Source organism: Triticum aestivum, chromosome 1B, assembly GCF_018294505.1.
Source record: "Triticum aestivum cultivar Chinese Spring chromosome 1B, IWGSC CS RefSeq v2.1, whole genome shotgun sequence".
Lineage (NCBI taxonomy): Eukaryota > Viridiplantae > Streptophyta > Magnoliopsida > Poales > Poaceae > Triticum > Triticum aestivum.
In genome coordinates, this window is record NC_057795.1 from 89,904,318 (window position 1) to 89,930,474 (window position 26,157).

General features: G+C 49.4%; 1 pseudogene; it reads left to right on the plus strand.

Moving 5' to 3' along the window:
- The first annotated feature begins 853 nt into the window (after positions 1 to 853).
- The window catches only part of LOC123077384 (uncharacterized), a 32,923-nt pseudogene continuing 7,619 nt past the window's right edge, over positions 854 to 26,157 (plus strand).

The following is a 26,157-nucleotide window of genomic DNA, read 5'->3' on the forward strand; positions in this document are numbered from 1 at the left end:
GACACGAGGGCTGACTGATATAGAGTCGACGACTGCCGAAGGAGGACGCCGCAGGCACTCGCGTGGAAGTGCGACGATCCATGGATCGGGAGAGCCTCGACATCGAGGGGGCTTCTTGGAGCCAGGCAGAGTCGTCGGCGACGAAAGTGAGCGCACCGAGTCAGAACTCGTGGCCCATGACCCAACCACCGTCGGAAACCATGTTGATGAAGATTGGAGGAAATGCAACCTCACCGAAAGTTGCTAAGACACTTTTCCCCATGGTGGGCACCAACTGTCGTGGTACTAAGTTTGACAGTAAGAATAAGGGGTAGGTATGAGGAGGCGAGGTCCTAGCTATGGCAAGGTTGTACACACGAGTTTATGAGTTCAGGCCCCTCTCGGAGGAGGTAAAAGCCCTACGTCTCGGTGCCCTGAGGCGGTCGACTGGAATATGGGTGTGTGTTACAAGGGGTGTGAACCCTTGTCCTAGAGGAGGGGGTGGCTGATATAGAGTGCGCCAGGACCCCAGCCGTCCTCCGTTACATGGTTCAATGTACATCAAGATAGGGCATTACTGGTAGCGCCAGCTATAAAGTGTTATCAATGATCTTTAAGACTACGGAGTGAACACCCGACCATTGCCATCCTGAGTGACTCTAGGTCTTCTGTACTCCGAGTGGTTTCCTGTATGGTCGAATGACTCCATCCAGGTCAAGTGAAATTGGGGGTATCCGAGTGAGGTGACTGGTCGAGTGGATTGCACTCGATGGCTTTAGTCGATACTTCCTGCTGTGCTTTGAATGTCCTTTCTTCTAGGGTGGTGACCTTGAGTAGGGCGTATAGATTAGGTGTATGACCCTACCCTAGGTCTATGGCATCGTCACGCAGCGCATTGCCTGATGACGTTGTGGTCAACATTCTTGACCGACTCACTGTCCGTGAGTATGAAAGAACCATCATCCTCTCCAGGCGGTGGACTCAACTCTACGCCAAGCTGTCTCGGCTTATAATAAGCGCTCGGCACTTCCTGCCCATGGGTGTGTCATGCACCGACATCTATGATGATGAATTGGTTCGCATCAGTGAAGCTGTGGTTCAAGCGATAGAGAGCATATTGACACGCAGAAATCCTGGAAACACACCATCCGCCTTTTGTCGACCATGTTCTACTTGAGAGATGATGTCCCCGTATCCATTGGGCATGCTGTTGATGATGCCATGGCGGCACACTTGGTTGGGAATGTCAAATTCAGTGTTATGACATGGACGTATGACATCATCGACATGGTTGAGGATGATCTGGTCACGTCTGCAAGAAATTCCATGCTGTTCTTTGATGCCTGTCCAAGTGCATTTGGTGGTCTCACTGCTTTCGACCTCAAGAATTTGAGATTTGGTGAATCATACATACCCAATGTCCTCAACACTTGCAAGCGGTTGAAGCGTCTGTGTTTGTACAATTGCGACTCTGGTGATTGCATCACATTGCCAGTTGAACATTCTCATCTCAGTGAGCTTAGTATTGTCCACTGTAGTCTCGAACGAGTTATGCTGAACTGGATCCCTCAACTCACAAGGATGGTCTTTGAAGGCTGGCTGCAATTCCAAGATCCACCGTTCATTGGTCATGCCCCATTGCTGGAGGCTGTAAGCCTCACAAATCTCAGCCTTAGTTACCACAAGAAGGTGAAGTTAAGTGATTTTCTTAGTGGTAGCTGAGGGAGTCCTGGATTAGGGGGTATCCGGACAGCCGGACTGTATACATCGTCCGGACTATTGAAGCGTGAAGATACAAGACTCAAGACTTCGGCCCGTGTCCAGATGGGACTCTCCTTTGCGTGGAAGGCAAGCTTGGCGATCCGGATATTGTGTTTCCTTCCTTGTAACCGACTCCATGTAAACCCTAGCCCTCTCCGGTGTCTATATAAACCGGAGAGGTTGGTCCTTAGAAGGATGATCACAATTACAATCATACCATCATAGGCTAACTCTTAGGGTTTAGCCTCTACGATCTCGTGGTAGATCTACTCTTGTACTACTCATATCTTCAATATTAATCAAGCAGGAAGTAGGGTTTTACCTCCATCGAGAGGGCCCGAACCTGGGTAAACATTGTGTCCCTTGCTTCTTGTTACCATCAACCTAGACGCACAGATCAGGACCCCCTACCCGAGATCCGCCGGTTTTGACACTCGACATTGGTGCTTTCATTGAGAGTTCCTCTGTGTCGTCGCTGCAAGGCTCGATGGCTCGTCTCGTCGTCAAGGACAACATTACCTCGGGGGGGGGGGGGAGCTCTGGCTGTAGGCCAAACTCTCCGACTTGGCGGCTTCATCATGTCTGCCCCATCGGTGGCCGCACCGACGATGGCCTCTCGCGTCATCAAGCATAACCTTCGCATCAGTTCGGAACTCGCCGAACAGATGGATCCGATGGAGCTCTCCTCCCTTAATGAGCTCTTGGATCGCATCGCCGCTCTGGGAGTCGCTACAGACTATGACCGGATCGGGCTTAAACCTGACCAATGGGACATTAGATCCCCGCCGGCCACCCATGAGATAGTAGTAGTGGATGAACCACACACGGATTACCCCTCAACTCTACGGACAAACCATGTCCGGATCACCGAGCTCCTTGATCCGAACACCTGCCCAATGGAAGACATGACCTGGGTCCCGGACTTAGAATCGGGCATTGGGCCGAAGAAATTGGGCAACACTCCGGATCCCGGACCGTCAGACTCGGAGCCTCCCATGCCCCTGGGTGCTAGATCGGATCGGGATCCATATTTAGCTAACAACACCCACCCGGACTCAAGACATCTCTCCCACATCAGGCAAGAGTCCCAGGAGACAGTACATCGCTACTGGGCCAGATTCCTCCTTGTGATAAACAAGGTCAAGGACTGCCGCGAGGAAGACATTGTCTCGCTTTTCTGCAAAAATTGCACGAACAAAGGACTCCTCAATGCTATAAGTCGCCGTGACATAGTACACTTTGCAGACTTGGCAAGCATAGTACAGAAGTACTGTGCGATGGAAGCGCCTGGAAAACCCAAATAGAATTTTTGGATAGTACGGCCCTCACCGGAACCTTTGTCCGAACTAAACGGGAAAACTCTCGTAAGTCGGCCGATCCAGTTCCCAAGAAATCGAAGCACACCCCAGGGCGGGGAACCGTATTGGAAGAATGGCTCAATGGGCCATGTAAACTCCATAGCGCTCCGGACACAACACCAACTCATAGCCTTAGGGCATGTTGGATACTCCGGCAGGTTGCAAAAAGTGGTGAGGATCTTCTTGTGGGCCATAAAGCAGAACAACATCCCACCAACGAGCACAATATGGTACTAACGGTCTTTGAGACTTTCGCCTCAAACAATAGGCGCAAGTGAGCTCATCGAAGCTCCGCTGAAATCTGCCATGTGGCAAAAATAAACCCCTAGAATGACACTGCTATAACTTTCAATGCCAGTGACGAACCTCGATTCCAGACTGTTCGGACACCAGCCGCTCTGGTCCTTAGCCCAATCATGGACGGCTTTCGGCTCACTAAAGTACTCATGGACGGCGGAAGTGGATTAAACTTGATCTATGAAGAAACGCTCAACAAGATGGAAATTGACAAAAGCCGCATTGAGTAAAGTGGCACAACCTTCCGGGGAATTATCCCTAGTTGAGAAGCGCGGTGTGCGGGAAAAATCACACTCGATGTGGTATTCGGCACCCCGGAGAATTACAGGTCCAAAGAAATCACATTCCAGGTGGCTCCTTTTAGCAGCGGATACCACGCCCTTCTAGGGCGGGATGCGTGTCGGTGTCAAAACCGGCGGATCTCGGGTAGGGGGTCCCGATCTGTGCGTCTTAGGCTGATGGTAACAGGAAGCAAGGGACACAATGTTTACCCAGGTTCGAGCCCTCTCGATGGAGGTAAAACCCTACTTCCTGCTTGATTAATATTGAAGATATGTGGAATACAAGAGTAGATCTACCACGAGATCGTACAGGCTAAACCCTAGGAGCTAGCCTATGATGGTACGATTGTAATTGTGATCGGCCTTCTAAGGACCATGCTCTCCGGTTTATATAGACACCGGAGAGCTAGGGTTTACATGGAGTCGGTTACAAGGAAGGAAACATAATATCCGGATTGCCAAGCTTGTCTTCCGCGCAAAGGAGAGTCCCATCTGGACACGAGCCGAAGTCTTGAGTCTTGTATCTTGATGCTTCTATAGTCCGGACGATGAATACAGTCCGGCTGTCCGGATACCCCCTTATCCAGGACTCCCTCAGTAGCCCCTGAACCAAGCTTCAATGACGATGAGTCCGGCGTGCAGTCTTGTCTTCGACATTGCAAGGCGGGTTCCTCCTTAAGAATACTCCAAGGTTATCATCGAACACATAGACTGTGTCCGGATCTGCAAAATGATCCTCACATACCACCATAGAGAGAATGATACTCCAGCTGACAACTTATAGACGATGTGACATGCCATTAGAGCCAGGTCATTATTCGAACCGTTTTTTCACAACCAGCCACAGTGTGCATTGCGAGGCGGTTTCCTTGACACGTCATGTCAAAGCAGAGATCATGTCCCCTTATCACGGGATTCTCATCAATACGGGTATGGGTAATCCCCCTGTGCCATTAATCGTGGAGCTTGGGAAGTAAGTGATTCTCAACAGGATAGTGGGGAGGCGCACCACTTTCATTGCCTCTATTAAAGGGATAAGAGTTCCTCATTTTTACCCACACCTTCTTCCCCCCTCGCATACTCTTACCTCCTCAAGCTCCAGCGCCCTAGTCCAGGTCTTCTCCGCACAGTTAGTCATGTCCGGAGCAGGAGGCAAGTGGGTGGCTTCCACCATGACGGCCAAGAAGATCGCGAATCTCCGGGCAGCCGGATACTTGGCCGCAGACATAGCGCACCGGCTACCAGACGAGGGGCAGGTCATTCCGACTCCAGGACCCCGCGAGAGGGTCGTGTTCCTTGCGCACTTCATCCGTGGACTGGGGTTTCCACTCCACCCCTTCGTCCGTGGGCTTATGTTCTACTATGGGCTAGACTTTCATGATCTAGCTCCGAACTTCGTCCTCAACATCTCGGCGTTCATCGTCGTGTGCGAGGCTTTCCTCCACATCAAGCCTCATTTCGGCTTGTGGATGCAAACCTTCTGCGTGAAGCCAAAGATCGTGAGTGGCCAACAAGTGGAGTGCGGAGGAGCCATGGTGGGCAAAATGCCTAACGTCACCTGGCTTGACGGCTCCTTTGTGGAAACCGTGAAGGGGTGGCAATCGGGGTGGTTCTACATCACCGAGCCGCGCGACGCCAACTGGGCGGCGGCCCCTGAGTTCCAATCCGGAACCCCTATGCGGCTCACCTCCTGGGAACAGAAGGGCCTGCTGTGGGGCGAATCCACAGAGCTGACCGGACTCACAAACTGCATCAAGGGCATGAAGAGCAAGAAAATCAAGCTCGTCAATGTGATCTAGATCATGCTCATTCGCCTAATTCTGCCGTGCCAAAGGCGGGCATTTAATCTGTGGGAGTTCGATCCATCCGAACACCAGACGCTCCAGAGGCTCTACGGCATGAAGCACAAGAACGTGTGGAAGGTGTTGTTCAAGGCCACCGAAGTACCTCCTCTCCTATTCGAGGACCGTGGGTTCCACGCCACACGGTCTCCTAGTTAGGTGAGTTTTCGGGCTGCCACCGGATTTGGTTCTTCCCTATACATCATGGGGAAACCTTTTAAGTAAACATGCGTATTTGTTTAGGACTGGATGGAGAAAGCGGAGCAGATTAATTGTCCGGCTCCGTTGCCGGAAAGCCCAGCCAACGATCTTCTGATGAAGATGCTGGTTTCGTTGCCCTATAAGGGGCCGGAGAAGAAGGCCGATAAGAAGGCCCCGGGGACCCGAAAGAGTTCCCGGCGTAAGGCTGCGCAAGCCTCGTCCGAAGACGATGAGGCGCACTCCTCCCCCGAAGGGGAAGAAGAAGAAGAAGAGGAGGCCGCCCCATCCGGAAAAGATGGGAAGTCTGAGACGGCGGACCAGGGGACCAGGAGAGGTCCCCGGCGCAAGGCCGTCATACCCCTGTCGTCTGATGACGACGAGGCAGACTGAGTTCCGCCATCGTCCCCGTGGCGGACTCACGGGGTTCAACGTCCCCGCGGACTGTGTCGATGAGATCCACGGCAAGCCGGGCTCTCAGCCGAACACTGTTCCGGAGCCTTCAGTGGTTCCGGACTTAGGTGGGCAGCCCCTCATTATGGAGGGAGGGCCATCTGTATCAAGGACTTTCGATGCGCCCCAGGCACTGGATTGTCTGCTGGAAGCGCTTCGAGGTGCTTCCCTGGATGAAGATCACCTTACTCTCATGAGTGCGGTGATTCAGAAGGTTTCGTCCGCCAAGAGCGGACTAACCAAAGCCTGCACCAGCCTCCTAACAGGCTTTGAGGTAAGCAGTAAAAATATGTGAAGTTGCCACCCGATAGGTAGTAGCCCCTGATACTCTGTTTGGTGTTCGGAAAGAAAACCAAACGGAGGGTCAATTATAATCCGCAGGAGTCTGACAATAAGTTTGCATTGAAATAAACAGGTTGTGCTGCTGGCCACTGCTGCTCGCACGACCGAAATTGCCGGCCTAACGCAGGACTTAGAGCAGGCGCAGGGAGAGCTCAGCCTCACGAGGAGGCAGCTCGAGGAGAGCAAAGGTGAATGATTCCCCTCTCTCATATAATGAATAGTAAGTAAAATTTGATTATGCTAACGACGAGATGTCGTGATATGGTAACAGAGGCCACCACCAAAGTGGCGTATCTCAAGAAGGCGATGTCCGAGGCCAAACACAAAGTGGTCTTGGAACTCAAGGAGCGCAAAAAACAAGAGGACCGAGTGGGTGAGGTACAAGAAGAGCTCCAGGAGCTCGGCAAGAAGCTCGAGTCTGCGGAGCGGGAGCTTAAAGCAAAGGAGGCCGAGCTTGCGGAGGCCCTTACAAATACAAAAGATGCCAAGAGCGAAGCCGAGAGGGCTCAGCAAGAGATCCAGGAGGCCAAGAAAATAGCGGCGGGTAAGAATTTTTTTATGCAAAGCAAACATGTGGAGGAGGCATTTCTTTTACTTACTCGAGTCCTGAGCTCTCCAGGGGCATTCACAGGCCTGCCACGCAGTGTATCAGATGCCGCGGAGTTCTACCATGCCCAGGAGGGGAGATCAAAGGAGAAGTTGTTCTGGTCCCAGTATGCTGGGGCCGAGCATGCAACGCCTCTGAGTGACCAACTGAAGCAGTTGATCGAACTCCACAAGGCGGCCGAAGTGGCTATGAAAGATCTCATAGTCCGTATATGGCCTGGCGAGCTTCTGCCCACCAGCTACTTCGACCTAATCAAGCGGATGGTGGATTCCTGTCCGCGACTGGAAGTCACCAAGCGATCTGTTTGCATTGAGGGTGCCCGCTGGGCCCTTGCCCGCGCCAAGGTGCATTGGGGCAAGCTGGATGTGGAGAAGCTGGTGAAGGACGGGCCACCAGAAGGCAAGCCGCATCGCGTCCCCGAGAAGTATTATGATGGTGTTATGAAGGGTGCTTGCCTCGTGGCCGAGGAATGTACCAAAGACATAATTTTTGAATGAATTCACTTCTGTCATGTTTGTAATTTAAAGACGAAGTTACTTGCGCTATGCAGCACTTTTGTAATTTAAAATAGTACCTTCTGTGCGGGTGTTTATCAAATTCTGAAAGTAGGCCAGTCGTCGGCTTCCGCCCCCGTGTAACTAGTACTGGGGTGTTCGTGGAAAACCCGGACACTCTTTATCCAAATGTTTTGTCCCTTAAGGAGGTGTCCAGCACATCGAACCAGGCAATCAGACTATATGGCTTTATAACCTTCACTTAGCCATAGAAGTCTATGATTTTAAATTTCTGCGAAGCCCCTAGAATCCGGAAGGCCGAATTGGGGCGCTATACACGCCTATATCGGACAAAGCCGAATTAACGCCTAAAGCAGAAAAATCTTTAAGGATTTTAAGACCTCTCGAACAGCGACCAATCTCTCGCCACATCATGTCGGACAATTTTGTGCTTTCTCCACTGAGGTGCTCGTCTGACAGAACCAGGGCACAATCGCAGTAGTTCTCCTTGCGGTACCTTAGCCGAATTAACGGAACAGAAGGCACCAAATCAAGGGAGCCGGGCTATCCCAACCGTAACCCAAGACATGATTCGGAGCTGATGCATATAATGCTATAAGTTCGGGGTGCCGCACTGTTGAAAGTGTTCGCACTTGACTTGCCGTATTATGGGGTACCATAAGAAGCCCCTGGCAAACTACACGTACCAAAGTGTACGGATGCAAAATTAAATAGACATTTATAAAAAATGCTCAAATAAAAATAAGTAAGCTGACGCTATTTGTGGTCTCCCATTGATGAATAATACGTTTAAGCGTATGTTTACAAGGTATGCATTAAGCAGAGACAAATAGGATTATTTGACATATTCTATCCAGGGGAAGGCTACATACAGATAGATAAAGCAGGAATAAAAATCGTAAATAGATTCCACCTGGGTGTTTCCTGCTGTGCCCAACGTCTGTTGCCTCTTGGTTTCCTTTCCTATGTAAGTCTGACAATCCGGCTATTCTGGAGAAGCTGCACTAAAGCAATGTCCTTAAGGGTGAATGGGAAGGTTATGAAGTGATACCATACTGTTGACTGAGCCCCCGATACGCCTCCACCTGTGCCCATGGTATTTTGAGTGCGTAATTGTGTACGCATGGCATGAATGCTTCTTTGATGGGATTTGAGCGGAGGCCGGACTGCTAGTCCTGCTCTTGTCGTGCCTGCTGATCTTGCTGCGGGGTGTTCCACCCTCTCTTAACGGAGCTTGAAAATGTCGTCACCGGATTGGTGGTTTGTCGGAGGAGGCCGCATTGTACTTCTGCCACAAGGGCTGCAGTATGTTCTTCTGTACGGAGAGAGCGGTCCATATTCCCGTTGACTGTTATGACCCCGCGCGGGCCTGGCATCTTGAGCTTGAGGTATGCATAGTGTGGTACCCATTTCATCTAGCAAATGCGGTTCGTCCGAGCAGGGCATGGTAACCACTGCAGAAAGGGACGATATCGAAGATTAGCTCTTCGCTTCGGAAGTTATCCGGAGATCCGAAGACCACTTCCAATGTTATAGAGCCCGTGCAACGGGCCTCTACACCAGGAATGACACCTTTAAAGGTGGTTTTGGTGGGCTTGATCCTTGAAGGATCGATGCCCATCTTCCGCACTGTGTCCTGATAAAGCAGGTTCAGGCTGCTGCCTCCGTCCATAGGGACTCTTGTGAGGTGAAATCCGTCTATAATTGGGTCTAAAACCAATGCGGCCGAGCCGCCGTGACGGATGCTAGTAGGATGATCCCTACGATCAAAGGTGATCGGACAAGCTGGCCATGGGTTGAATTTGGGGACGACTGGCTCCATCGCATATACGTCCCGCAGTGCTCGCTTCCGTTCCCGCTTGGGGATGTGGGTGGTGTAGATCATGTTGACCGTTTTCACCTGGGGGGGGGATTTCTTCTGCCCCCCCCATGTTCGGGCGCCGGGGCTCATCATCATCATTGCTGTGCAGCCCCTTGTCCTTGTTTTTGGTGTTTATTTTGCCGGCCTGTTTAAATACCCAGCAGTCTCTGTTGGTGTGGTTGGCTGGCTTGTCCGGGGTGCCATGAATTTGGCACGAGCGCTCCAGTATATGGTCCAGATTGGATGGTCCTTGATTGTTACGCTTGAATGCCTTCTTCCGCTGACCGGATTTGGATCCGCTGAATCCGGCATTGACCATCGTATCCTTGGTGTTGTCGCCGTTGTTCTGTCGCTTGTGTCTGTTGCGTCGGCTTGCAATTATTGTCCCGGACATCTGAAGTTCTAGAATGTGGCATAGTGCTACTGCGAGCCAACCAGCTGTCCTCGCCTGCGCAAAAGCGGGTCATTAGTGTCGTAAGAGCTACCATGGACTTGGGTTTCTCCTGGCCGAGGTGTCTGGCGAGCCACTCGTCATTGATATTATGCTTGAAAGCCGCCAGGGCTTCGGCGTCCGGACAGTCGACTATTTGGTTCTTTTTAGTTAGGAACCGAGTCCAGAATTTCCTGGCTGATTCTCCGGGTTGTTGAGTAATGTGGCTCAAGTCATCGACATCCGGAGGTCGCACATATGTGCTCTAGAAGTTGTCACGAAATGCGTCTTCCAGATTTTCCCAACTACCAATGGAATTTGCGGGCATGCTATTTAGCCAGTGTCGGGTAGGTCCTTTGAGCTTAAGGGGAAGATACTTGATGGCATGTAGATCATCTCCGCGGGCCATGTGAATGTGGAGAAGAAAGTCCTCGATCCATACCGCGGGGTCGTTGGTGCCATCGTATGATTCGATGTTTACGGGTTTGAACCCTTCTGGGAATTCATGATCCATCACTTCATTAGTGAAGCATAGGGGGTGTGCGGCGCCTCTATGTCGGGCTATGTCGCGGCACAGTCCAGCTGCGTCTGACTAGTTGTATTCGGCCCGGCTGGATTTGCTGTTAGTGTATCCGGTATGACGGTCATCGTCATGTGCTTCGGCGCGCCCCCGCGATCCGTAGATCGCTCTTGGTTGTCCTACGACGTTATACAATTTATCGCGCAGGTCCTGAGTATTGCCCCGGGCCATAGTAAACCGGCGCGGGGGTACAGGCTGGTATTTCGGCTGATATGCCATTTTGTCCCGACCTCGAGGCGGTCGGTCAGCCGTGGGGCGCTCGAGTCCGTATTCCTCGGCTGCCAGGACTTCTGTCCATCTATCTGTGAGCAGATCTTGATCAGCTTGGAGCTGCTGCTGCTTCTTCTTCAGGCTTCTCGCAGTGGCAATAAGTCGGTGCTTGAAGGTCTCCTGCTCTGCGGGGTCTTCGGGTATGCAGAACACGTCGTCGCCGAGGCTAATCTCGTCTTCGGAGAGAGGCATGTAGTTGTCATCCCCCGGATACCCGTCCGTCGCCTGTTCATCTGGGCTGTCATGCCCGTCTTCCTGTTCGGCCTGCTCGAAAGCGGGCTGCTCGGGGTTGTATTCATTGTCGGCACCATCCGGATTATTGTCGTCTCCGGTGCCGGTATTGCCTTGGCGGGGCTTGGAGCGGCGCTGGCGACGCCCATGCTTTGCTTTCTTCTTGGATGGGTTATCCTCTGTTGCCTCATCACCATTGGTTTCTTTCGGAGTGTCCACCATATATATATCATATGAAGAGGTGGTTGTCCACCGCACTGTGAGCGGTGGCTCCTGTATGTCTCCTGCATTGTCGTCCATACCGTCAATGTCTTTGAAGTCAAACTCGAGCACGTCGGTTAAATCATCGATCGTGGCGATGAAGTGGGTGGTGGGTGGGCAGCGAATTCCTTCGTAGCCTACTTCCCACTCAAGCCGGACATAGTTCGGCTCAGAGCCTCCTGACAGAGAGAGAGACTTTAATGAGTTCAGCATGTCGCCAAAAGGCGAGTGCTGAAAGATGTCCGCAGCGGTAAACTCCATTACCGGAGCCCAGCCTGGCTCGGCTAGCTCAAGAGTGAGCGGACCAGGACCAACAGCCGGATATGAGTCCGGGGGCCCAGGGTTACAGGCCTCCACAGAGGTGAGACCCGTGTTCGGCTCCACCACTGATAAGTGTGCAGCCTACGGGGCGGGGTCCAGCCCTCCGTCCATGGGCAACACAACCTGCCCTGGATTTAGATTTAGGGCTGCCTCGGGGATGATGTCCTGGGCACTGTCCGATAATAGGTCTAGGCCGTGCTCGTCGTGGCTGTCTGGTGCTCCTGGTGCAGGCTCGAATCCGTCGAAGATCAAGTCTCCGCGGACATCTGTCGTGTAGTTCAAGTTTCTGAACCTGATCTGGTGGCCAGGGGCGAAGCTGTCGATCTGCTTCAAGTGGTCAAGCGAATTGGCCCGCAGTGCGAAGCCGCCGAACACAAAGATCTGTCCGGGGAGAAAAGTCTCACCCTGGACCGTGTCGTTGACGATTGAAGACGCCATCAAGCCTCGAAGCGACGACACAGAGGAACTCTCAATGAAAGCACCAATGTCGGTGTAAAAACCGGCGGATCTCGGGTAGGGGGTCCCGATCTGTGCGTCTTAGGCTGATGGTAACAGGAAGCAAGGGACACAATGTTTACCCAGGTTCGAGCCCTCTCGATGGAGGTAAAACCCTACTTCCTGCTTGATTAATATTGAAGATATGTGGAATACAAGAGTAGATCTACCACCAGATCGTAGAGGCTAAACCCTAGGAGCTAGCCTATGATGGCATGATTGTAATTGTGATCGGCCTTCTAAGGACCATGCTCTCCGGTTTATATAGACACCAGAGAGCTAGGGTTTACATGGAGTCGGTTACAAGGAAGGAAACATAATATCCGGATTTCCAAGCTTGTCTTCCATGCAAAGGAGAGTCCCATCCGGACACGAGCCGAAGTATTGAGTCTTGTATCTTGATGCTTCTATAGTCTAGACAATGAATACAGTCCGGCTATTCGGATACCCCCTTATCCAGGACTCCCTCAATGCGTTCGCAAGCTTTCAAGCTATACCCCATTACGGGTACATGAAGCTCAAAATGCCCGGGCCCAATGGAATCATCACTCTAGCTAGTGATCCGGACGTCGCACTTAGCGCTGAAAACAAAATTGTAGCACTATCCCTGGAAGCATTATCCGAATCCCTAGCAGCCGAAGAATTAACAATGCTGCGGGCCACCATGGACAGGGATGACGCGATACTCGACAAGCGACCCAAGTCCACCTCATTTAAACCCGCAGACGAGATAGTCAAATTCCAAGTCCATCCAACGGACCCCACGAAGACAGCTTCCATTGGGACACAGTTGAACCCCGCAATGGACGCCGCACTATGGGAATTTTTACGCCAAAATTGGGACATTTTCGCCTGGTACCCATCGGATATGCCGGGCATCCCGCGCGGATTAGCCGAACATAGCCTTAACATACTAAAGGGATACAAACCTGTCAAACAGACCCTAAGGCAATTTTTAGAGCCTAAACGACAAGCAATGGGGGAAGAGCTAGCCAAGCTACTTGAGGCCGGATTCATCAGAGATATCAAACATCCGGATTGGCTGGCAAATTTGGTAATGGTACCAAAGAAGGACAAATCCTGGCGCCTATGCGTCGATTTCAAAGACCTCAACAAGGCTTGCCCCAAGGATCCCTTTCCCCTCCCTCGCATCGATCAAATCATCGATGCCACAGCTGGACACGACTCACTGTGTTTTCTCGACGCATACTCTGGATACCATCCAATAAAGATGGCAGAGTCTGACCAAGCTGCAACAGCTTTCATAACGCCATATGGCCCTTTTTGCTGCAACACTATGCCTTTCAGGCTTAAGAATGCCGGTGCAACCTATCAACGCATGATTCAAACATGCCTGGAAAAACAAATCGGCAAAACAGTGGAGGCATACGTGGACGACGTGGTCATAAAAAGAAGACACGTCAAAACCCTAATAGATGACTTGAGGCTTACATTTGATAACCTCCGGACAAATGACATCAAGTTGAATTCGGAAAAATGCGTTTTCGGTGTCCCCTCGGGGAAACTGCTGGGCTTCATTGTTTCCCATAGAGGAATTGAAGCGAATCCGGCAAAAATCCGAGCTCTATCACAGTTGGCTATACCAACTGACCTCAAGCACATGCAGAAACTAGATGGATGCGTGGCCGCTTTGAGCCGCTTTATCTCCAGGCTAGGTGTCACATCCCTAATTCTAGTCTGACCTATGCTAGTTTCCATGTTAGCATCATGTTTAAATTCAAATGAAACTTGAATTGAGGAATTTTCAAAAGCCTCAGAAAAACCCCTAAAAATAACCAACATTTAAATCTCATCAAATGGGTCCAAGAAAATGTTCCTGTTATTCTGTGAAAATATTGGCATGAGGTAAAATTCAAACCAATATTTTTGAAGTCACAGAAATAATTTATTTTGGGTCTTTGATTTAAATCAATTATATATTTGGGTTGGAATTATTTCTGCTATATAAGAAATAATGTTCAAATGTTTTGTAAGTTTGCATGTGACCTTGGACTAGCTCTCTGAGCTCACATAAAAAATTTACAGAAAGTTTTAAAATGGTTTAGTTTCCAAACTAAATCAAAACAAAATAACAGAAATAGAAAAGAAACAAAAGAGAGAGAGAAGAAAGTTACCTAGCGCTTACCGCAGCACAGCCGGCCCAGCTCCTGTTCTGGCCCAACCCACCACCGCAACCCCCTGTCGTCTTCCTCCCTGGACAGAAGAACAGGGGCGCGTGGTTGCCGCACGCGGGCACGCGTCCTGGCCAGCTCCTCCCTGCCTGCTAGCCCCGGCCTCCCCTGAGGGCGCCACGCGACCCCAAGAGCCGTCCAGCTCTCTCTCACTCTCCCTGTGCTCCTCCCCCCTCCTCTATTTCTCTCTCCCACGAACGGTCGAACGCCATCGTCGCCGCCGCCCCTGTTGCCGTGCCCAGAGCCTCTCCCTCATCTCCCCGACGCATTCCAGAGCTCCGCCTCGGCCTACTCTTCCTCCTCACCGAGCCAAGTGAGGCGGGAAGCCCTGCATCGACCTCGTCGCCATCGTCTTCCACCTCGGGCTCCAACCACCACCGCCGTTGATTTGCCGCACACAGGACGTCCCCGAGCTTGCTGAGCTGCGCTTCGACCTCCCAGTGAGCCTCTTCACCGTTTCCCCCTGTTCCCATGGCCTGTATCTTGCAGTAGAGTCGTTCCTGCCGTCACCGAAGCTCGTCGTCCGCCATTGTCGTTGCTCCACTCGCTGTTGAGCTCGCCTCACCTTGCGCTGCTGGTCGTCATGCTCCGAGTAGCCCAGCGACGCTGCCCAGCCTCTCCTTTGGGTCGTTAGTGCACCGCAGCCCCTGCTCGTGCACGGCCGAGCTCCGGCCGCCGCCGCGAGCTCGACTACGGCGAGTACAGCGCACCCCGTCCGCTCCTTCCTGCTCCGTTGGATGCGGAAGAGCACGGGCTACCTCCTGGTGGCCTTCGCGCGTCTAGCCGTTGCCTGTAGCTCAACTCCGGAGAGCCTCCGCCGTTGGTTTGGTCGTCGCCGGCCGAACTCCGGCGAAGTCGACGTGGCACCGTCATTAGTCGCTAATGACTCCGCTAATTAGCCCTCTCTCTCACTAACATACGGGCCCCACTACCTAATTAACCTAGTTTAGCTCCGGTTTAGTTTAAACTAACCCCCACGGGGCCCACAGGTTAGTTTAACCTGGCCACATCACACGTTGACTGACCCCGCACGACAGAGTTGACTTGATGACGTGTCTGTTGACCCGGCCCCACATGTCAGCGACACTAACCTGCCCCAGCCACTGACCAGTGGACCCCACTGGTCAGGTTTGACCCGGGGCAGCCCTGTTGACTCTGCTGACGTCACCCCGACATCATGCTGATGCAGTAATTGTTTTCTAGATTTAAAATAATTCAGGAAATTCCAGAATATATCCAAAACTTCAAAAATTCATATAAATTCAACCGTAACGCAGAATGAAATAATTTATATATGAAAAATGATCAGAAAAATCCAATCTATCCATCTGTACCATTTTCATGCATGTTAGAACAACTTATGACTACTGTTTAGGACAATTCAATTAAATGGCATTTAAGAAATCACATATGGAGTTTGATTTTGAACCTAGTGTTCAAACCAACTCCATTTAACTTGTTGTTAGTTGCATTAGCTCAATCGACAGCATGTTGCCATGTCATGATCATGCATGATATTGTGCATTGCATTGATTGTGCTCTTCCTTGTTTGCCGGTGTTTGTCCCCTCTCGATAGACGTGACTCCGACGATGAGATCGATGACACCAATGAAGAACTATATTATCTTCAGAAGTGCCAGGCAAGCAAAACCCCCTTGTTCATTCCGATAAAATCCCACTCTCTCGCCTCTGATCTCTTTTACTGCATTAGTACAACACCGATTCATCTATTACTTGCTGCGGTAGCTGAACCCCTTTATCCTTTGCATGACCTGTCATTGCCACAGTAAATAGATGAAACCCACTAGCATGAGTAGGAGTTGTTTGAGCCCTGATGTGCCTACTCATTCATGCTTGTTGTCATGCCCACTATTGCTTAGAGTTGTGTCAGGTCTGATTCATCGGGGATGAATCGGAGATGTGTGAACATGTCCTACTATTGAGAGCTAAGTGTGTGAACACGATTTGGTAAAGGTAGCGGTGAGAGGCCATGTAGGAGTACATGGTGGGTTGTCTCATTGCAGCCGTCCTCAGGAACTGAGTTTTGTGTTTGTGATCCATGAACAGTTACTACCACACATTGGGTTTCGGTAACTCGACCCCTCTCGACTTATTAATCAACATGATCTCTGTCCAGGAGTTGCAACTAGTTTCTGGTGTTTGTAGGTAGTGTTAGTAGTCTACCAAGTGGCACCCGGTACAGGTGGGCTTGGGACAGACTAGGCATAGTGGCCCGGTGTACCAAGTGGCACTCGGATGGTGGACTTGGGAACCCTGCACACATCGTTTGAGGCCATGAGCGACACCCCGGCCGGATCTCCTTGCGGATGGAACCCGAATAGGCGATAAACCTGGACGAGAGACTTGTGTGGTTAGTTAGGTCATGGCCGACACCCTCGCTGGGCTTCCCCTTGAAGGTTGCCGAGTACATGTCGTGTAAACGGCGGTAAGTGGTGAGAGCGTGTGTGAAGAAGTACACCCCTGCAGGGTTAATATGATCTATTCGAATAGCCGTGTCCGCGGTAAAGGACTTCTGGGTTGCCTGTATAGTTCATAGACAAGTGAAAGTGGATACTCTAAAATACGCAAGATAAGCGTGAGTGCTATGGATGGCGTTCTCGTAGGGAGACGGGGGCAGATCCATAGTGACGTATTGATATGGTGAATATGTGGACTCATGTGCGCCACCTCAAAAGAGTTACTTGCAGTCGTAGTTTAGGATAGCCACCGAGTCAAAGCTGGCTTGCTGCAGTTAAACCCCACCATCCCCTTTGTTGATAATGATGCATATGTAGTTAGTTCTGATGTAAGTCTTGCTGGGTACATTTGTACTCACGTTGCTTAATTTATGTTTTTGCAGAGAGACTTCAGTCTCGCTAGTAGTACCGCGTGGACTTCGACATTTAGCTTGTTACCTCAGCTACGATCTTGTGCCCTCGGCAGGATCTGGTAGATAGTCAGGCTTCTCAGCCTTTTTCATTTACAGTTGTCTGTACTCAGGCATGTGAAGCTTCCGCGTGTGCTTTGACTTGTATGCTCTGAATGTTGGGTCATGAGACCCATGATTGTAATATCTCGCTCCTCGGAGCCTATTGAATAAATACTTGAGTTGTAGAGTCATGTTGTGATGCCATGTTGTATTTGCACATATCGAGCATATTGTGTGTATGTTATTGAAATGCTTGGTATGTGTGGGATCTGACTATCTAGTTGTTTATCCTTAGTAGCCTCTCTTACCGGGAAATGTCTCCTAGTGTTTCCACTGAGCCATGGTAGCTTGCTACTGCTCCGGAACACCTAGGCTGGCTGGCATGTGTCCTTCTTCGTTCCTGTGTCTGTCCCTTCGGGGAAATGTCACGCGATGAATACCGGAGACCCGCTAGCCCGCTACAGCCCGGTTCACCGGAATCCTGCTAGCCCAGTGCTACAACCTGGATTCACTCGCTGATGACCGACACGTTCGATGCTGGATCATGGATGCCTGTCCCTGTAAGTTTGTGCCACTTTGGGTTTACGACTAGCCATGTCAGCCCGGGCTCCTTATCATATGGATGCTAGCGACACTATCATATACGTGTGCCAAAAGGCGCAAACGGTCTCGGGCAAAGGTAAAGCGACACCCGTGGGGATACCGCGCGTGAGGCCGCAAAGTGATATGAGGTGTTACATGCTAGATTGATGTGGCATTGAGTCGGGGACCTGACAACTTTGGTATTAGAGCTTGACTGCCTGTAGGTTTACCAAGCCAAACTGGTCGAAGTTGAGTCTAGAAATTCTTTAGTTATATAAGGGAATTGATTGTGGGATGGAACGTAAGGCTCTTTTTACTCCTTTACCTTATGCCTTCTGATCTGAGTCATCATATCTTTCCTACGGGGTTAAGGAACTAGGCCTTCTCTTCTTTCTATTAGGATCACGTGTTACTAATCCGTAGACCTATAGGATTGATGGTTCTAAGCTTGAGTTCAGTTCCTACTATCTTCTGTATGTTAACTGTTGATCTTGAAACCTTGATATTGTGCTTCTGAGTGGCTATGCCACCATTTTTGTAGCATGTCTCCAATCTTTCGAGCATTTACAGCCGTTATGCTATTCGAGTCATCCCAGGTTTCTAAATAGTCTGATGCATTTGCAAATCCCTTCCTCCTATTCCCGATGTGCCTTTGGTCAGATTAATCACACAAATCAGTGAGTTGAGGTACTTTATTGCCTTGACATATATGTTGGAGCTAGTATTATGACCCTAGGTGTCTTAGGGGATCATCTAGTAATCTAGCCATGTTCGTGTTTCCAGTGTGATGATTCTGGCCATCATTCTCGAAAGCATCCTGTGATGCCAACTAGTTAGTAGGTATTCTACTTCTGGGTTTTGAACCCGAGATTCACCCTACTTACTTCATGTTGATAGTGTTTGCTAGTCCCTTTAGGATATTAGTAACCTTTGCGATAGTCCTCGAGGTCCATGGTATATCGTTCTTCCAATAACATGAACCAATATGGCAGAAGTTCCTCATTGAACCGAAATATCACAATAGAGTGCTCTTTGATGAGTTCTCGATTCTATGTTGTTACTCTGCCAGTCCTACCTTCTCCGCATGGGTTATCCGAAAGAAAAATGTTGAGCTTTGTTCGACATACTAACCTATGCATCCACAACTCAGTAAACCGTATGTTCCTTTGAGTTGTCCCGCTTTAGTTGTCTTCCGATCCTTGTCTATTAGTTGATAGTAAAGTTTATGTCGTGCATTCATGTTCTTTCATGCCTATTATTCTTGTGTTCTGTCAAGCCATTCTATCCCAGAATGACTAGGAGAAATGAACTCCAGTACCTCATCCATATCCAGGATTGGGTCAAAATAGTTGTGCTCCGCAGATCAAAATGCTAATCCAGTTTTTGTTCTGTTCTACCCTGAAGTATGACCCTCTTTATGTCAAGAAAGTCATAGGAATTACACATCCTCTTATGAATTCTTGGTGCAGTGATACTTCTCGCCATCATTACTCATTTCTCGGTCCCCGTGTTGTTGAACCGGAATGCCGACAAGTGAATCGTGATGTGTGAAATCAATACTCCCAGCAACCTTGTTGCTTGGTAGTTAATGGACAATAATTTCATTCTTAGCGTGTTGGATCTCGAATCGTCATTCTAAGATAGATTGTGCTACCTAGTCCTTATTTCCGGGTGCACTCTTTGATCAATGAGTTGGGATCGTATCGGTCCCTCGCTCTTTTGATCATCTCATCTTGCCCTGAAAAGCAAGATTGTTCTCGAACTTAATAGCATATCGGTGGTTCGTGATTTTTCGATTATCTTCTCGGAAGTATCACCAGGTTGTCACCTGACCGCTATGTTGAGCTCATGACCAAGTTGGTTTTTGAAACCACCCTTTCTCCAAGAATCTGTGTTGGATACCCTGAGCTAGTTGGATAAGCTAAACAACAACTTGGAGAGTTGGAAGATAAAAAAAACTTGTCCGACTCAGTTCATTTTAAGGGATATCTTTTGTGTGTGTGTTGAAGAAAGATGATATCTTCATCAGTTGGTCCTCATGATCAGTTGTTGGATCTATTGTCTTGTCCAACCTTTGATTTGGGCGTGGGCTATCCTCAAATCAAGTCAAAACCAACGATGCTCGTAATGTTGTCTTATTCGTGGTTGAACCCTCGGGCATACACCATTACATCTTTTGGTCTGACCAATGCTATCACCTTGTTCACCTAGTCGTGGAATTCCATCTTCATGGAAATCTTGATGATTTGTTGTTCAGCCCATCAACATCATTTTATCTTCTCCAAGATCTTGTTGGACAATAAGTTAGTGTTGGAAACTTTTGAAAGCATTTTCTTCATGCTAGCTCATGAAGTATTTGTTTGATGAAAGGAGTGACTTCCTCTTATACACATGCATTTGGTGAAAGTTGCCGCCGTGAATTTGAGAAAGTTAGTTTTGCTTCCTCTAGAATCATCCCAAGTCAGTCATGCACACGTGCGAAGTATTCTATGGTCTGGAGACTTGCAACCTTCATTCCATATGTGTCCCTAGCACACCAAGCCACTGATTGACTTGTTCTAGGTAAAGAAGTCTAAATTAAGTGCACAAGACTTCGATATCCTCGATGATGGTTCCCTACCAAAACTCGGTAGTGTTTTATTGTAAGACTACCATGTGATCATGTTTGTCTGGGACAGCGTGTTCACACGTGTGTAGCAGAACCAACTCATGTTTTGGAGCTTGCTATCATAGTTCATCTCCCGAGAATCTCGCAACGTCATCTCGTCGATTTGTGTTGCAAACTTTCATTTTTCTTCCTAGACTTGATGAGTCTGGATTATTCTGACACCAACCAGATCTGAATCTCAGGCAGATATGATGGTTGGAACGTTTCCCAAGAACTATAATAATGGTCTCTCTGTAACCCGGTAAAGTGGATGTCGTGGCCAACATACCCAGCCGGAAGACCTATTATTGTAGTATCTTGATTGAAGAAGTTGGCCACCTCCCCATGAGGATTTCTTATGGATTTACCCTCGTAGTTATTACTTATGATTTTTGTGTTCCCGTAGTCCGACCTTTACTTGATGTTCTAGGTATCAAACCATATGAATGGGATACACTAGCACATCAAGGAGAACATTAGAAGCGGAGTGCTAAATGTCTCTCGGTAAATCATCCAGATTCTGTTTCCTTGGCCTCGCTAAGGTGAAATTTGAGAAGGTGTTATCTTCCTTGCATCTGCATCGTCCATCACTATTCATCATGGTAGTATGTTGTGTTGTCAGGATCCTTGATTCGGATATTGGTAAAACCTTGATGAATATGGAAATGCCCAAGTTCTTGAGAGCACGCGTAAGCATTAGGTTCTATCATCGGCATCAAGTTGCATAGTGTTCTCAGTTTCCTCGGTTATGCTATAACTTTTCAACAGTGGACTCACTCTCTGCTTTGAGCCTCTCCCCAGTTACTAGAATCATTCCCAGCATTTACATTTTGTTCCCAGCTAGCACCCATCATTGTGCCAGTCTACCATGGGTCTCGTCCATTCTCGGTGATAAGCAAAATCATCCCTTGTGTTGTCTTCAACAAGTTAATCCACATCATCCATACTAGTCCGAGTATGTCATTCTACCGAACTCCTCCAAATAATCGTTTGTGATTTGCCTTAAGCTGGTATAAAGAGTTTCGATGATCTTTGAATCAAAGGTGATTCTTTTTGCCACTTGAGGGATGATTCCACGAGTCACCTTCCCTAAGGTGCCCCGTTATGGTATCATGGCAACTCAGCTCCTTGCTACGTTGGCAACCGTTCACCACCTTCTTAAGTGTGGAACTATCGCCTATCCACTGAACCTTCGTCATTTGTTTCACTTTGTTACTCTAGATGTATGTTTCGTGTCTCAACCCGAGAGATGGTTCTACGTCTCATTTCGTGAGTTGCTCGATCTTCGAGAAGATCGATTCTTCTAGAATTTTCCTTTCTTCTCGTTGTCATGTTGGATGGAGTTCTCAGAGCAAGACGTCGAGACAAAGATGAGGATCAAATCAATGCTCTTAGGAAGTGCACCCTGGATCGTGAAGATTATACTAGTTTGCGTTCCCCCTTCATCTTACCCTACACTTGAATCTCGGGACGAGATTCTTGTTTTAGTGGGGGTGAGTTGTCACATCCCTAATTCTAGTCTGACCTATGCTAGTTTCCATGTTAGCATCGTGTTTAAATTCAAATGAAACTTGAATTGAGGAATTTTCAAAAGCCTCAGAAAACCCCCTAAAAATAACCAACATTTAAATCTCATCAAATGAGTCCAAGAAAGTGTTCCTGTTATTCTGTGAAAATATTGGCATGAGGTAAAATTCAAACCAATATTTTTGGAGTCACAGAAAAAATTTATTTTGGGTCTTTGATTTAAATCAATTATATATTTGGGTTGGAATTATTTCTGCTATATAAGAAATAATGTTCAAATGTTTTGTAAGTTTGCATGTGACCTTGGACTAGCTCTCTGAGCTCACATAAAAATTTTACAGAAAGTTTTAAAATGGTTTAGTTTCCAAACTAAATCAAAACAAAATAACAGAAATAGAAAAGAAACAAAAGAGAGAGAGAAGAAAGTTACCTAGCGTTTACCGCAGCACAGCTGGCCCAGCTCCTGTTCTGGCCCAACCCACCACCGCAACCCCCTGTCGTCTTCCTCCCTGGACAGAAGGACAGGGGCGCGTGGTTGCCACGCGCGGGCACGCGTCCTGGCCAGCTCCTCCCTGCCTGCTAGCCCCGGCCTTCCCTGAGGGCGCCACACGACCCCAAGAGCCGTCCAGCTCTCTCTCACTCTCCCTGTGCTCCTCCCCCTCCTCTGTTTCTCTCTCCTGCGAACGGCCGAACGCCACCGTCGCCGCCGCCCCTGTTGCCGCGCCCAGAGCCTCTCCCTCATCTCCCCGACGCATTCTAGAGCTCCGCCTCGGCCTACTCTTCCTCATCACCGAGCCAAGTGAGGCGGGAAGCCCTGCATTGACCTCATCGCCATCGTCTTCCACCACGGGCTCCGACCACCACCGCCGTTGATTTGCCGCACACAGGACATCCCTGAGCTTGCTGAGCTGCGCTTCGACCTCCCAGTGAGCCTCTTCACCGTTTCCCCCTGTTCCCATGGCCTGTATCTTGCAGTAGAGTCGTTCCCGCCGTCACCGAAGCTCGCCGTCCGCCATTGCCGTTGCTCCACTCGCTGTTGAGCTCGCCTCGCCTTGCGCTGCTAGCCATCGTGCTCCGGGTAACCAAGCGACGCCGCCCAGCCTCTCCTTTGGGTCGTTAGTGCACCGCAGCCCCTGCTCGTGCACGGCCGAGCTCCGGCCGCCGCCGCGAGCTCGAATCCGGCGAGTACAGCGCACCCCGTCCACTCCTTCCTGCTCCGTTGGATGCGGAAGAGCACGGGCTACCTCCTGGTGGCCTTCGCGCGTGCAGCCGCTGCCTGTAGCCCAACTCCGGCGAGCCTCCGCTGTTGGTTTGGTCGTCGACTGCCGAACTCCGGCGAAGTCGACGTGGCACCGTCATTAGTCGCTAATGACTCCGCTAATTAGCCCTCTCTCTCACTGACATACGGGCCCCACTGCCAAATTAACCTAGTTTAGCTCCTATTTAGTTTAAACTAACCCCCATGGGTCCCATAGGTCAGTTTGACCTGGCCACATCACACGTTGACTGACCCCACATGACAGAGTTGACTTGATGACGTGTCTGTTGACCCGGCCCCACATGTCAGCGACACTACCTGCCCCAGCCACTGACCAGTGGACCCCACTGGTCAGGTTTGACCCGGGGCAGCCCTGTTGACTCTGCTGACGTCACCTCAACATCATGCTGACGCAGTAATTGTTTTCTGGAATTAAAATAATTCAGGAAATTCCAGAATATATCCAAAACTTCAAAAATTCATATAAATTCAACCGTAACTCAGAACGAAATAATTTATATATGAAAAATGATCAGAAAAATCCAATCTATCCATCTGTACCGTTTTCATGCATGTTAGAACAACTTATGACTACTGTTTAGGACAATTCAATTAAATGGCATTTAAGAAATCACATATGGAGTTTGATTTTGAACCTAGTGTTCAAACCAACTCCATTTAACTTGTTAGTTGGATTAGCTCAATCAACAGCATGTTGCCATGTCTTGATCATGCATCATATTGTGCATTGCATTGATTGTGCTCTTCCTTGTTTGCCGGTGTTTGTCCCCTCTCGATAGATGTGACTTCGACGATGAGATCGATGACACCAATGAAGAACTATATTATCTTCAGAAGTGCCAGGCAAGCAAAACCCCCTTATTCATTCCGATAAAATCCCACTCTCTCGCCCATGCTCTCTTTTACTGCATTAGGACAACACCGATTCATCTGTTACTTGCTGTGGTAGCGGAACCCCTTTATCCTTTGCATGACCTGTCATTGCCACAGTAAATAGATGAAACCCACTAGCATGAGTAGGAGTTGTTTGAGCCCTGATGTGCCTACTCATTCATGCTTGTTGTCATGCCCGCTATTGCTTAGAGTTGTGTCAGGTCTGATTCATCGGGGATGAATCGGAGATGTGTGAACATGTCCTACTGTTGAGAGCTAAGTGTGTGAACACGATTTGGTAAAGGTAGCGGTGAGAGGCCATGTAGGAGTACATGGTGGGTTGTCTCATTGCAGCCGTCCTCAGGAACTGAGTTCTGTGTTTGTGATCCATGAACAGTTACTACCACACATTGGGTTCCGGTAACTCGACCCCTCTCGACTTATTAATCAACATGATCTCTGTCCAGGAGTTGCAACTAGTTTCTGGTGTTTGTAGGTAGTGTTAGTAGTCTACCAAGTGGCACCCGGTACAGGTGGGCTTGGGACAGACTAGGCACAGTGGCCCAGTGTACCAAGTGGCACCCGGATGGTGGACTTGGGAACCCTGTACACATCATTTGGGGCCGTGAGCGACACCCCGGCCGGATCTCCTTGCAGATGGAACCTGAATAGGTGATAAACCTGGACGAGAGACTTGTGTGGTTAGTCAGGTCGTGGCCGACACCCTCGCTAGGCTTCCGCTTGAAGGTTGCCGAGTACATGTCGTGTAAACAGCGGTAAGTGGTGAGAACGTGTGTGAAGAAGTACACCCCTGCAGGGTTAATATGATCTATTCGAATAGCCGTGTCCACGGTAAAGGACTTCTGGGTTGCCTGTATAGTTCATAGACAAGTGAAAGTGGATACTCTAAAATACGCAAGATAAGCGTGAGTGCTATGGATGGCGTTCTTGTAGGGAGACGGGAGCGGATCCATAGTGGCGTATTGATATGGTGAATATGTGGACTCGTGTGCGCCACCTCAAAAGAGTTACTTGCAGTCGTAGTTCAGGATAGCCACCGAGTCAAAGCTGGCTTGCTGCAGTTAAACCCCACCATCCCCTTTGTTGATAATGATGCATATGTAGTTAGTTCTGATGTATGTCTTGCTGGGTACATTTGTACTCACGTTGCTTAGTTTATGTTTTTGCAGAGAGACTTCAGTCTCGCTTGTAGTACCGCGTGGACTTCGACGTTTAGCTTGTTACCTCAGCTACGATCTTGTGCCCTCGGCAGGATCTGGTAGATAGTCAGGCTTCTCAGCCTTTTTCATTTATAGTTATCTGTACTCAGGCATGTTAAGCTTCCGCGTGTGCTTTGACTTGTATGCTCTGAATGTTGGGTCATGAGACCCATGATTGTAATATCTCGCTCCTCGGAGCCTATTGAATAAATACTTGAGTTGTAGAGTCATGTTGTGATGCCATGTTGTATTTGCACATATCGAGCATATTGTGTGTATGTTATTGAAATGCTTGGTATGTGTGGGATCTGACTATCTAGTTGTTTATCCTTAGTAGTCTCTCTTACCGAGAAATGTCTCCTAGTGTTTCCACTGAGCCATGGTAGCTTGCTACTGCTCCGGAACACCTAGGCTGGCCGGCATGTGTCCTTCTTCATTCCTGTGTCTGTCCCTTCGGGGAAATGTCACACGATGAATACCGGAGTCCTGCTAGCCCGCTACAGCCCGGTTCACCGGAGTTCTGTTAGCCCAGTGCTACAGCCTGGATTCACTCGCTGATGACCGGCACGTTCGATGCTGGGTCATGGATGCCTGTCCCTGTAAGTTTGTGCCACTTTGGGTTTACGACTAGCCATGTCAGCCCGGGCTCCTTATCATATGGATGCTAGCGACACTATCATATACGTGTGCCAAAAGGCGCAAACGGTCTCGGGCAAAGGTAAAACGACACCCGTGGGGATACCGTGCATGAGGCCGCAAAGTGGTATGAGGTGTTACATGCTAGATCGATGTGGCATTGAGTCGGGGTCCTGACACTAGGAGAAAAG